Source organism: Camelina sativa, chromosome 5, assembly GCF_030686135.1.
Source record: "Camelina sativa cultivar CO46 ecotype springtype chromosome 5, ASM3068613v1".
Classification (NCBI taxonomy): Eukaryota; Viridiplantae; Streptophyta; class Magnoliopsida; order Brassicales; family Brassicaceae; genus Camelina; species Camelina sativa.
The window spans coordinates 16,908,235-16,922,940 of NC_141884.1; the positions used below are offsets into that span (position 1 = coordinate 16,908,235).

Below are 14,706 nucleotides of genomic sequence, written 5' to 3' on the forward strand. Positions count from 1 at the left end.
ATAGCGAGGTCCTCCTGTGAAAGAAGATGGAATATTGACTTGTTTACCTTGTTCATTCATTGATGTAGTTCCACCTTCAGCTGCTTTCTTAATTGAGTTGTAATTCTCACAACGCAGTTTAGACTGATTGAACTTAATGTAAGATAACCTGTGTGATTCAACTGCCGAGAAGGAATCCACAAAAAACTGTTGAAATAATCTCTTTGACCGTAAAAGAGTATCACATTCATTTTCCCTCTCTTGAATACGAAAAGCAAACCACTGTCTCATACTGATACACTTTTTCTTGTTCTTGTTGTTAATTCCCGTAAAAGCTTTCTCTATCCCAGGCCTCCAACCATCTTCACCATAACACAGAATTAGAGGGTACTGTAGTGCTAAATAGGAAGGGTGGATTTCGCTAATACGGTTAAGAAGACCACTATTCTTGTCCTCAATAATTATATCACGTTGTGGCATTTCCTTACGAAAGTCACCTGGTATTATAGCTGCAATTTCTGATGCTACGGGTGCGCTTAAAGTACGTCCATCCATTCCAACTCTATCACTGATTATCCGCATGTGAAATGGCTCTTCACTCTTACTTGCAATCCTATCTCTAGCTGCCCGGAAATGAGTAACATAGGGATTCACATCATCTAACATCTTCATCAAGGCCTCAATGATTTTTTTATTGATTTTGCTTTTTCCTCCATCCTTTGAATTGTTTTTACCCTTGCTGCATGATAAGTTTAATATACACGAATTAGCAAATTGAGAATATTCATAACGTTTATGAAACACTGGCTTTTACTTAAGTTTAAACGCATATATAATGTCAATGTATTAGTTACCTTATTACAGTTGCTCTATTATTGACTTCGTTTTCCGTATCAACAATATAAAGTTGGAAATACTTAGCATAATCACCAGGTTCAGGCGTAAGACTTCCTATCAAATGGTAGTTTACACCATGTAATCGAAACATATTAGGTCCCTTACCCTTTGGAATAGATCGATCTACTCTTCCACCAAGAGAAGTCATAGCAAACAGCATATTATAAATCCGACTATTCTCTCTGTAATTTCTGCTCAGCTGATCATCACCAGTAAGTAGTCTTCTTAATATGTCCGGTGATTGTTTCAAAAATGGTAGTTTCACTGTCCCTTGTCCACAGCATAATGAAAAAGTAGGATCCTTGCGAGACCTTCGTTTGCCAAGACGTTCATCAAACCACATGTATGCACCACAATACTTACACTTGTATGTAGGATCTCCATGATCTAGATATCCTGTAGAAAAACGTTTTGCAATAGTAAATTCGAAAAAAAACTCAAATATTAGAAAATAACTATTTCAAAAGTTTCGAATTACCTTGTTTTTGTGTCGTGTTTTTCTTCTTTGCTTTTTGTTTGGAGGGTGGCCTTCCTCTGGGTAACTTAGCTTTGACAGGTGACTTTGTTTTAGGGGTGGTCTGTATTTCTTCATGTCCTATTGAGTTTCCAGAGACATTATCATCCTCACTACTACTTTCATTGTAATATTGTTCCAGAGTTTCATCTTCATCCTCTATGAAGAGCAACTTTGTTAATATATTTAAAAAATATGTTTATAGATTATAAGTATAACCAAGTAATGAAAACTGCTAAGTTACCGTCTAGTGTCTGAGACCATAATGCAGCAGCAAATTCTTCATCTAAGTTTCTTTTTGATGATCCGATGTTTGGAATTAGAGATGCATTTCGAGGCTGTTTGGTTGTATTTGAACTTGTTCCTACACATGACCGACCTTTTCATGCAATCATAAAATGTATTATGCACAATTTTACCAATAAGTACCCTTTCAAATGTAACTTTTGAACATTTGCGAATAATCTTCTATCTCTAAATGTAAATAACATTAACAAAGGCTGTAATCAAATTGTCTTACCGTATATTGTCTCAGACGACAATGCAGCTGCAAATTTTTTGTCTAAGTTTGTAATCCTTGATGATTACTCTGAAATGGACCAAAATGGAAAGTCGTTGTATTTGAAATGGTACTAAGTCCTGATCCACCTTTTAAAAAAAATTTAACCATGTTTTGTGTTCAGTTAGACAATAAGTACTACAAAGTGTAAAGAAACCATATTTATATAATAGTTTTATTTAAATAATGGCAGAAGAAGGACGCATATTTGGAACCAAGAAGTCCATTCTGGTCCTTGCAGACATATTAGTGTTGCTGTATGTGAAAGTGTGTGATGCAGTTGAACACATTGAATCATTCATAAGTCTGGTTGAGGTCAGCTGAGAGCCTTGTCATTATAAAGTAAGAAGTAAGTTTAAATAAAAGTACCATATAGATATTGAGGATGCGTACTTCATATATAATATTTTGCTTTCAATTTATGCTTACTTGAAGGTGTGTCTTTTCGTTTGGGTCCTATTGACTGGTATGTGATATCAAAGATTGAAGCTCCTGAAATGACAAAGTAAGAGATTGTGCTTCAAGACATATGAAAAATACCAATGTTTAAATAAAATTCAATGTGTTGCTAACGATAATCCTCACCACTATGACCATCTGTAGGTGTAGTAGGATTGAGTTGGTGATTGTTAAGAGGAGTTTGGTTGTTTGCTTCATATCTGCTGGGTAAGTTGGTTATGTCTCGTAAGACGTTTCCAAAAACTTGATTTAGAGGACATGAATTTGATTCAGTCAGTTGAGCAGTCTGTCTATTTAAATTTGTAGGGGTGATTAGACGCATCTTCTTTGTAGGCTGTGATACTTCTTTTCCGAGAGAACTCACAATTGGCTTCTGCATAGACGGTATTGTACAATGGCTCTCTTCACATACAATGATTGGGGTTCTTTCATCATTTACTTTTTTCCCTGATCTATGACGTTTTGTATTTTCTGTGTGAGAATTCTCAACTTCCATGGGCACTGAAATCTTTGTCTTCTTCTTCATGTTTTCTGAAAATGTTTGCAGGATTGTAGATTGATTGACGATATAGAGCTCAAACAATAGCAAGGCAACCAAAAAGCAATAGCAAAAAAGGTAAGAGTATATGTCGTATGATATGTTGTGATCCTGACATCAAGTTTTCACGCAATCATAGTAAATCGTAGTAAATACTTATATGTGATCATTTTTGATATCTTAACTTTTATTTAGTAACGTAATATGGTAAGTAATAATTGTTTAACGCAATCTAGTTAACATAGTCAAAACTTATTGTACTCTAAATAATTTTTTCGTTTATTAGTAGCAATATAAAAGTTATATACGTTGTGGCCAAAGTTGCTGCTTTTATTCAGGCGTGAGATTTTTAAATTTTTAATTATTGAACTGAATATGACTGGAGTTTTTTAACAAATGTATTTTTCTTCACTTAATTTTCAGACTGTAAAACATAGTTACGGCCAGGTTTTGAGTTTGTGATCAAGTCGTCAGGTTTCACCAGGTTAGTAATTTTATGATTATGTACTGTTAAACTTAATAATGCCATAGAGTCATTAAACATATCACACCATATAAAAGTTTTTCAACACTTCAAATATTTTTTTAGATTTTCTATCATATAATTAAAAAATTTAAACAAACTGATTTTGTCACATCATGCTTATAAAGCTAAAACTTTATCGGGAAATAAATTAATTAATCGCCATTTATTTTATTATTCAAGAAATAGAATCATAAAGTAACAAACCAAAATCTTAAACTTTCAAATCCAGAAATAAAGTGTAAATAAAACTCAACTAAAAAAGCATAAAGAAACGGCGATGGATAAACGACATGCAATCTCTGGTTGCACCTTTCTAACACCTACTTCTCAGTCTTGATGTGCACTCCCGTAATCTTCTTTGCTTGGTTGTTTTTCCCATTAGATTTCATGATACCCTTCCCCTCTCTTTGATTGACATTGGAACCTTCACAATCCGCGAGTCCTTCATGCTCGATGATTTCATCTTGTGTGTCCACGTCTGAGGCTGCAAGACACAGCTTCTTGGTTGTGGATGATTGCTCAGCAGACTCCACAATGAGAGATTATAAACGCTTGGATGATGGTGTATTATTTTCAGTTCCATCTTGACTGCTAGTTAGCATTAGTTGACTCTATCAAATAGTAAAACATCATGAAATAGCTTAATTAGAGACTGAAAAACTTAGAGTTGAAAATTCATTTTAATTTACAGATATAATATTAAATAGGACCTGGTCGCCGGATACAATAGAGTCCGGATTGATTGTTTCCTGAGAGTCAAGCATGCTTTCCTCTCCCAACGAACCATCATTCAACAACACTTTTGCAACCTTGTAAGAGTCCTTTCCATCCCAAATGTTTGCCTTCTCAACAGATACCAGAAAGAGGTATGTCTTCCCAATGACATTGTTGATTGGATCTGGCAAGTTCTCTGGGTCTGCAATCTATTTTGTTCATAATAAAATTAATAATTAATCTTAAATCTACAACGAAAGTAAAAGTGCAAATTCTGTAGATCAAATACCTCAGCCAGTGATCCATTTAAGAGAGCTTTGGCGCTTTGGGTAATGATTTTTTCAGCTGCACTGTCAAACAACAAACACTTGGTCTCACCAGTATTATCCATGACCTTGACATATATCATGTACCTAAAATTGTTTTTTTCTCTACGTTAATGGCGATTGAAGTAGAGCTAAAAATAGTACTTAACAAAAAAGTATGAATCATACCTAGCATCAACATAGGTTACAATGGATTTGCAATGGTCACACCAAAACTTTTGTTTCGTTTCACTGGTCACTTTTTCATTGGCGGATGGATAGATATGAGTAACCTTTTTGTTACAATTTCTGCAACTATAATAGTACCACGACCAATCTGTATCAATTGCATAGATGGTGCACAACAACCTTGCCTTACCAGTCTGAAATATTTTTAGGCATATTTGATGGTTAATATAATGTTAAGTATTAGAACATTATTGTATTGATTAAATATTAGTTGTTATGGATACCTCTTGAGAATTGAGTAGTTCTGATATGGTTTTCCTAGAAAACTGATCACTCTGGACAGCAGTATATGCTACAATCTGGTTGTTTGGTACATTCTTGCGGAAGGTAAGAGCCAGACCATCGTTTGGAAGGCTGAATTAAAACAGAAAAATTGTTAAAGAACTCCAATCATATTCAGTTCAATAATTAAAAATTTAAAAATCTCACGTCTGAATAAAAGCAGCAACTTCAGGATAGGGAGGGTTGATAAACACTTGGGAAACATTGTAAGAATTAGATAAACTCACAATTCCTGAAAAACATGCCCCGCAATTTGATTAGTAGACTCTTATCATATTACCAAGAACAATATGATTCACATCTTACATTTATTATCTACAATTTGACACCAACATGATTAATAAGGAAGCATACCTTTATAGTTTTTGACTTTCGCAAATCTGATCACAAATATCACCATTACTCCATTAGCTTCCTGGCAAGCCTTAAATACTTGTTCGGCATGTGAACCCCACAGTGTGACAGGTAGCCTTACATCCCTGTATAAGAATTGATATGATAAATAAATAAAAGTTTACTGACTACCAAACATGTACACCGCAAGTCATAATTTTTAAAACACAACTTACTTTTCATCTCTCAACTCGAAATCCAACTTATTATTCGGCTTGTTATTAGTTTCCTTAAGCTCCAGTTCTCCTATGTTAACAACTTGTCCGATTGCATCTACAAAACAAATATTATTTTCATAAATAGTAGGAGATACATCGATCTGATCATATACTTGTTAAGAAAATATATACTTACCAACTAACATACACGGATTAATTTCCTCATTCAAGATTGGCTCAAACTTAGCAAGAGTCAAGTAGTTGGATTCAGATATATTCTCACAACGTGAGACAACAGTGCTAGTTTGGAATCCAATCTTGTACAAATGATTGGTTGGACGAAACTGACCAGTTGCATGAGTAAGCCCGAAAGTTTCAATTAACTTCCACTCACCAACTCGAACATGAGGAGCAAAACGCAAAACTAAATCCTTCTTCACGCTTGCATGTATTTTGATACCCTAATATATTTATGAAAGATTATCAGGGTTACACATATACCATGAAAATTATCGTTAAAAGTTATAATGTAGAGTAATGACCTGTGTATCTGCAAGGACCATCTCTAATGTTTCTCCTGTTTGGACAGTGTATTGGCGCCATGAATGCAAGATTTTGACTTGGATCCTCCAAAACCACTTCCTCAACCAGGTATTTTTTTTTTTTACTATTGCAAGATTGGAGCAACTCAAGTATCTTCCTCTTAGTTGTACATTAACCTCTCTTGAAACGCTATTAAACAGGCCCGACTCAATCATTGGCCAATCACTATTCTCACTAATGACAAGGAACCCTATAAACAGGCCCGACTCAATCATTGGCTTATTGCATGACTGGAGTAACTCAAGTGTCAAGTCTCTTCTTCACGGACTGTCATAAACAAATGCCCATAAATCAAACTATTATTAACTAAAAGAATTAAATAAATACTTTAGAATCATGAACGTAAATATCTATGCTATGTAATTTTATAAATAGTTTTATTTTTAATATTTCCAAATGACTCTATTTTAATATATAGAGAAAATTTTTATTCAAATTTAAAATGCATTTAAGAAAATAATCAAAGTCGCCTTGGTCTACTGGTATAGGGATGTAAGTATCGCCACCTTAATTCGAGTAGTATTGGTCAAGAGAGTTCAATATTTAACATGGTTTCCACCGATTCTAGAAGATTAGTCTTTGGACAGAAATTTTAAAACTCTAAATTTCCAAATTCTAGATATTATAATAAAATGAGTTTGTGTTTTCTTAGTGGATTAAAGAGGATGATAATAAGAAAAAATGTGCTTAGCAAATATGACAGTAGAATTTTTTTTTTTTGTCAACCAAACTTTAAAATTAGAAAATGACTCCTAAATTGGTTGCCCAAACCGGGGGATAAGAGTTTACAAAATATAATTCTGAAATTAAGGATCTCGAAGAACGAGCAAGACAATTTGCCCTCACATTTGACGTACGCTGAATCCTGGTAAGAGTGAATGCGGGGAGAGATGATCTGATGGAGCTGAAATCATCTAGCAGATTGGAGAAAGCGGGTCATTCATCTGAGGACTGCACCATCGCCACTAACTCTGCATAGTCTATCTCATAATCTTGACAGGTAACGCCAACAGCCAGGAGAGATTCCATAGCCTAAATCAACGCTTGTAACTCCGAGTGGAGGGGTGAAGGACTTCGTCGAAGGCAACATGCTCCCAAAACTACCATCGTATCCTCACCATTGCAGTACCACCAACCTAGCCCCATAAAACGATCTGAACCCTTCAAGGATCCATTAATCTGACATCGGGAAGAAGGTTCCGAGACTTCCTGGGATTCCGAAGGATCCTAGACTCCAGAAGAGAAGGACTTGGGCTCCTCCCACAACAATTTATCATTAGTTGCCTGATTAATAACTTCGATTGGCTCTGTCTCTGTACCCTGGAAAACTTTTTTATTTCTATCCTTTCAAATTGACCATAAAATCCAAGGTAGCCGATAACATATATCTGAAACATCCGATGAGATGACGCCCGCCAGAATATAAAATCTAAATTCGAATACACTGATTCTTAGGAGAAACCGTCGGGAAGTAGCAACACAGGGACAAATTCCAGAGTAGAATTTTTTTTTTTTAAGTGAGAAAAATTGTAAGCTTGCCTCAAAAAAAAAACTCTCTAGGTTTAGATATTAAAAGTACAAAAGGATAATTACCAAAAGAAAAGTACAAAAGATTGGGCCTTTAATAAAAACCTAAACATGTAATTAAAAAATAAAATCAGTTTGGGCCCTTGAAAATATCAAACCTAAATATGCAATAAAAAAACCTAAACATGTTGTAGCAGCCGCATACATGTAAACCTAAACATGTTGTAGCAGCGGCTATTTTCATCACTAGCCGCAATCCTTGTTGAAATATTTTTGCTTAGTTCAACTTCCACAGGAATCTTGGCCTCACCCATTATTAAGTATGGGATATTAAGTATGGGATTTAGTTTGAGTTTTCGTTCGTTGCCAATGGATCTACAAACCTCAGAGGCTTCCAGAGTCCACGAAGCTAGCTACAAACCAGGGCCGGCTCAATTATTTTTGGGATCTTGTACTCAATTTTAACTTTTTCCAGAAACTAGGGTTATATTTGTAACATTTAAAACTTTAAGACCCTAAATCTTAAAGAAAAAATCACAAAAATCTGGAGACATGGTGCTTTTGCACCGTCTGCACTGCTTCTAAGCCGGGCCTGCTACAAACACCAGATAGTCATCATCAACATGCCAAAAAAACCCATGACCTAGATTTGATTTTTATATATAGGTTATTCGATCTTGATTTTTTTTCTTTCTGTTTTTGTCGATGAACAGTGACGTAATTGTTTCCAAATTAATTGCTCTCTTTATCGCCTTGATCCTCTCAAGCCACTGCTCCAATTAGAGAGCCACTTGCTCTCGGATCCATATAATCCTCTTCTCTTCCACGAGACAGGTTCTGAGTAGGGTTGGCAATAAATATGTTGTAATCTTTGAAAAGGAAAAAGTCTAGAAGTTTAGTCATTCACCATTCATGTATAGCTTAAAAGCTCCAACCCTTGAGTCTAGAATAGTAGTCACTTAGTTTCATCTAACTACCTAGCTTAAGAGTTTCAAGAACCTTTATGATCTTACACAAATCTTATTCCACTTTTGATTTACTAGAAACATTATTTAAGACAAACATATGATCATTTAGGATCTACAACAACACATCAAAGTCACAACAATAAAGAAGAAAACACAAAGTTCACATAATAAAGTACACAAAAACAACCACTTGGCATGAGCTAGAGAACATAGACTTGGCATAGAGAACATCGACTTGGCATGAGCTAGAGAGCCAGTATGTCCGTTACTGAGGATAGAGAACACCGACTTGGCATGAGGTAGAGAGCCAGTATGTCCGTTACTAAGGATAGAGAACATACACTTGGCATGAGCTAGAGAGCCTCGGAATCATAAGGAGTCCTCTGAGGATGACAGATTCATTGTTTGAATCTTTTTCCACATACAGAGTGAGTCTCCTGAGGACTGGTGAGTTCTCAAGTAAGTAACTCAGTAATTCCATCTCCATCGCTTCCCCTTCCAATGGCGATTCTATCTCAACATACTCGAGAGATGATAGGAGAGCCCAAGGTCTAGTCGAAATACGAGTATTATCCTTTAGAAATGTAGCAGATTCCTAATATTAAAACCAAATGATGTTATTATGATTATAGATACTTTCCCCATTTGCATTAAGTTTTAAGTAAAGAATCCTGACCACAACAAGAGATTTGACATTCGGGCATCTCTCAAGAAAGACTGGCAACATTTCCCAGCTGTGGTTGTAGAAGTAGACACTCAAGCAAGATAGGTTACAAAACAAGGGCAGCAGTGCACATCTTGAGTACTCATAAATGACCTACAACAACCACATGCACCAGGGAAAAAAACAAAAAAAAAAAAAGTTAGACAAACTTGTTAGAAGAATTAAAATTAAAAATTAAAAATTAAAAGAACGAAATCAACATGTTACCTCAAGAGTACTTGGAGAGAGTATCATGTTTTTGACATTAGAAATCGCCACAAGAAAATTCCTAATCATGCTTCTCTTCGGTATATCCATCGGATCGAACTTCTTCCCAAAGCAGAAGTTAAACTGAACATCAATATCCGCCTCTTCAAGTGAGTTCATATTACCTAGTATGAAACTCGCAGTCAAATGATCAGAGAGTTGAAGATCTTCAAGCATAGGAGCATCTATGGAAACCATTAGATCTTCATGAGGACCCGTAAAAGTTGAGCCGTTGTAAGCTTTAAAGAAACCAAGCTCTTAGACTTGTAAAGTGTTGGAGGTATCGGCACTTCACCCCACGACAAAGCAAGGTGCTGAACTTTTCGCTTAACAACAGTGTTGATCCATCGGGTGAGATTAGCGTTATCAGTCTCCTCGTCCACATCGCCACCCAGATCAGTATGGTAACGTAACTTAAACATTTTTATGGACGACTCACCATTGTTAAAGCTCAAGAAGCTATCGTAAAACCCGCAACTTCATCGTATTCCGTGAAATCACGACAGTCCAGGTCCAGACCAGGAACATACCTCCAGAGATGTCTCCATTGGCTTGATAAGGTACTAGTCTTGACCACATATTTTGTCGGAAGATGCAAGAGAAGATGACATAGCAAAGATTCTGGCAAATTTCTTAGCCAGTCATCAACTTCAGCAATTTTACCACCAGAGACTTTGGCACGAACTCGTTTCCCTCCGTCTTCATCACGAGAGACTTTGGCACGAACTCGTTCTACTCCGTCTTCCTCCATGAGAACCTTCAAAATTGTGTAGTAGCGGTAGTGAGTAGGTGTGGTCTGAAATGAAACAATAAATAGTAAACCTAAACCTAACATTACCACTTTAACGGCGTTGCTAGAATGATGACAGAGAAGAACAAAACGGCTGTTTTCACTTTTTTAATATGTCAGAGTATAATATTATTATTTTGGGTCAACTTAGCAGTTACAACATTATAATTTAGACAGAGTTTTAAATGACATTAATTAAACACAATTTTTTTAATAGTAATTGCTTAATTTTTTTAATACAACTTGGGGAAATTGTAATCATATAAAAGTATTATTTCAAAATAGTATTCTTAAACCGAACGGAATGTTTTTACTTTTTAGATAACAAGTGGTAATAGCAGATTTTTAGAGTCTAGCAGAATTGCATAATGTACATGAAACTTGCATAAATGTTTTTAAGTGCTAACATTTAGGAAAATCCAAGGATTTCATTGTCCTCATCTTGTTTAAGCAACCAAGTTACATGGTAATTACGTAGGCTTTTGAAATTTTCAGGAGACTTTAGGGCATGTCCATCAAAGGATTTAACCAAAGTTGCTTTAAACAAATTTTATTATTAATTTTGAAAAAAGTGAAATTAAGAACTTCTTAAGAAACTTTATAATTTCATAGGTCCATTGATGGTTGTTAAATTTAGAATTTTTAAACTTTACTTTTCTATTTTGAAGTACAAATATACCACCTTTTAGTGAAACTAGATGCATTGCCTTCTTGTTCACTGCTTTTTCAAAGGCCGAGCTTTATAATTGGGTGTTAACAAGACCTTATCTTGTCTTGTGAAGCATAGTAGTTGGTTTAGGATTGAGAAATTACATGAATCAGTGATGAAGAGGACAAAGTTTCAGTTGCAGTGAGATATGGAGTGAATCATTCTAAAACGACTCTTTTATCCTGCAAAGAGTAAGAATGATTAAAAGCTGTCACAGATCTAGAATTACACCGAACACATTGTCTGAATTTCACAAAGAAATATGAAAAAAAAGAATGTGCTAGGATAGAAGGAAACAAAAACAAAACACAAAAACTTGAAACTAATCCATTTGCTCAAAGATAATAAGCCAACCAAACTTCTCCTCCCTCGTCTTAAAACAAATTAAAAAAAAAAACTTTTTTTTTAGCCAATCAAAAGTTGACACACACGGGTTTCTAAATGAATCTAAAACATCTTATATAACGATTGATGCTTAGTAAAATTAAGCTGTTTGCATTATTTTTATTCTTTTTTATTATTAGCAAAATTATAAGAAACTTATAAGATGCATTGATGGAGATGAGCTTATATTAGCTTCATATGAATCTTTCATAATTCATGTATTTCAAAATATTTGATATACATTATTTAAAAAGTATTATGAAATACATTAGCAAATTAACAAAAATTAAGAGTAACTAAATCTATTTTTAGTGAGATGTGAATCTATATATTATACATGTTTCACAAGTTATTTTTGAAAATAAACACTTCAAAAAATGAATGGTATCTCTTTCTTATATTATGACTTTTCTTGTTAAACCGTTCATTTTTTTAACTTGTTCTTTTTTAATAATTTAAAAACAAATCGTACGTAAGTTAGCAAAAAATCATGCGCCATCTAAATTTTTATTTTTGATGAGATGTGATCTTTATTATACATTTTATATAATAACTTTTGGAAGTATACATTTTATCAAAGTAAATAGATTATGTATTTTTACGAAATCACGACTTTTCAGGTTAAACCGTTAATTTTAGTTAACTTTTTCTTTTCCAATCATATGCGCCTCGAAAAAGACATACCATATGTACGTTAGAACATAATCACGTGCGCCGTTTGAATATTTATTTTTGGTGAGATATGATCTTTATTATACATTTTTCAAATAATAACTTTTGGGAGTAAATATTTTTCAGTTAAAAATAATGAAGGATGACGTTTTCTTATATCGCTACTTTTTCAGGTTAAATCGTTAATTTTAATAACTTTTTTCTTTTCTAATCATCAGTGCCTTGGAAAAGACATACCATAGTTACCGTTAGCACAGAAGCACATGCGTCGTCTAAATATTTATTTTGGATGATATGTGATCTTTATTATATATTGTAATTTTTGGAAATATACACTTTTATTAAGATAAATAGAAACTTACATAGACTTGCATAAACTTTTTATATTGGTTTAGTTTTGTCTTAGGCTTTCTGGTTTAGCAATTCAACAAAAACAAATATTGCTGGATTCAGATGAATTCAGCTAGATTAACAATTCTTCCAACACCAATTGATACACAAATATATAAGTGTTGGATTAACTATTAGCTAATAATGAATATCTAGATTGGGTGAAGATTTATAAACTGTAAAAAAATTACATCTGGAATGTATTTTTTTTAATTACAAAAATAGATTAGAATAATTTTTTGGATGTATAAAATCATTACACATACAATATATTCTCTTGTATTGATGATCTATATTAATATATGTGTAAGCTAGATTGATTTTGATGTAGCTTTTTTCTTAATTTACAAAATTATCTGAACGGATAATTATCTTCTCTCAAATGTATAACTAAATTGTAATTAAAACTATCAGTGTCTTATTTTAATACTACAAGTTGTTAGCACAAAACTATGTAAATTAACATATAAAATATAATCTTTAGTAAATGTAAACACTAAATATTTTTTTTGATAGCTTATGTTTTATATAATTATTAATTATGTTTGAAAAGTACTACATATATTAACTTCAAATATCATCAAAATTCATCCTTAGTCTTTTACGAGTTCCAAGTTGTTTTGCCAAATAATGTTATTATCTTATGTCTAACTATTATTTAATATAATAGTGGTTTATATCATTTATTTCAACTAAATTTTTTAACGGAGATTCTCAAAAATAGCACCAATTCAAGTTTATTTTCCAAACTTAGCACACATTCTCTTATTTTCCAAACTTAGCACTAAATCTTCTATTTAACATTAAAATATTAAAATATTTTATTAAAATCTCTGTTTCTCTCGACAATGGTTTTTATGATATTGAAATTTGTAAAATCATTTTCACGACGACAAACTCTAATCAGAGACGATGAAGCAGATTATGATGGGGAACGCTCGAGCTTCAAGAGAAATTGATTGATTTGAAATCAGTATAAAAAGAAGATAGTGTGAAAAATAGGGAAGGAAGTTAGGGTGAGTGATTAAGGTGACGAGGATGAACACGATAGGGTTCTAAAATGGGAAATCGTATTACCCAACGGAGATGATTTGACGCCATTGTCTCAATCTATCTAATCTGGGTCTTCTCTTTCTCGGCGCTACAGATTCGATTCACCACCGATGAAACTCGGTTGAGATGGATTGATGGTGTGCCTAGTTAGGCAGATGAATTGTGTCGATGGTTTGTGTGTCATGCTATGCTGCTTTGTATATTTTTTTTTTTGATGAGAAACATTATGAACTATATATCCTGAAATTGTTAAAACATTTTTCCTATTTCACAGTGAACTGTTCTCTCTCAATGTGGCGGACCAGTTTATGATGGCAAATGGAAAGCTTGTTCGTGTACTCATCTTTTTTTTTTTTAAATAGATTTCAAGTCTGTTTGTGCATCTTTCTTTCTTCCAAAGCGTTCTGTTGTTCAAAAGCTTTTCATTGTACATTCTAGCTGCAGATTTTTGCAGTTTTGCCCTTTTGTATATTTCCTGTGGATTGTTCACAGTCTCGGTCTACACACACTATCATAAGTCCATAACTTAGTTTTCTCTCACTCTACTTCATAAATCCATATGCTTTTATAAGTTTGAGAACACCGAACTTGAAGGCACGTCTTAACACATTTATATAAGTTTCTTAATACTTATATAAGAAAGGCATATCTGGGTATAATGATACCACGACAATATGACATGACAAAACAAAAAGGTTTGTTTGTGTTTGTTGCGCATTCCATTGGAACTTCTATCTCTCCCTCTCTGTTTATGATTATTTGTTGATTTTAATATGATTGTTTATGTTTCTTTGTTGTTGATGTTCTTAAGCTGTTTTTGTTGTTTCTCGACGTGCTTTGTGGTTTTTAACTCTTGTAATCCTGTTAACACTGTCAATTGGAGTGTCCTATGATTCTAGTGTTGCTTTGTGATTTATCTTGAGGTTCAACCTTTGATATGTGATCATCTTAGTTTTGTTGTCTTGAAATTCTAGTAATTGGTTCATAGAGATTTACATAAAGTTGAAACATTTATTTGTTTTTAAATTCCTAAAATATCTCAGTTTTACTCTATTTCACCTGAACCA

The 14,706-nt window shown here is 33.7% G+C and overlaps 2 pseudogenes across 1 annotated transcript; both read right to left on the reverse strand.

Moving 5' to 3' along the window:
• Positions 1–3,792: 3,792 nt before the first annotated feature.
• LOC109132924 (replication protein A 70 kDa DNA-binding subunit D-like) lies at positions 3,793–6,391 on the reverse strand (annotated as a pseudogene).
• A 2,308-nt stretch (positions 6,392–8,699) lies between these two features.
• LOC104787654 (putative F-box/FBD/LRR-repeat protein At1g66300) lies at positions 8,700–10,440 on the reverse strand (annotated as a pseudogene). The gene is made up of 3 exons (XR_015557053.1): positions 9,603–10,440; positions 9,348–9,488; positions 8,700–9,266 (listed from the first exon to the last, which is right to left on the reverse strand). The product of XR_015557053.1 is annotated as a putative F-box/FBD/LRR-repeat protein At1g66300 (transcript).
• Between the last annotated feature and the right edge of the window lie 4,266 nt (positions 10,441–14,706).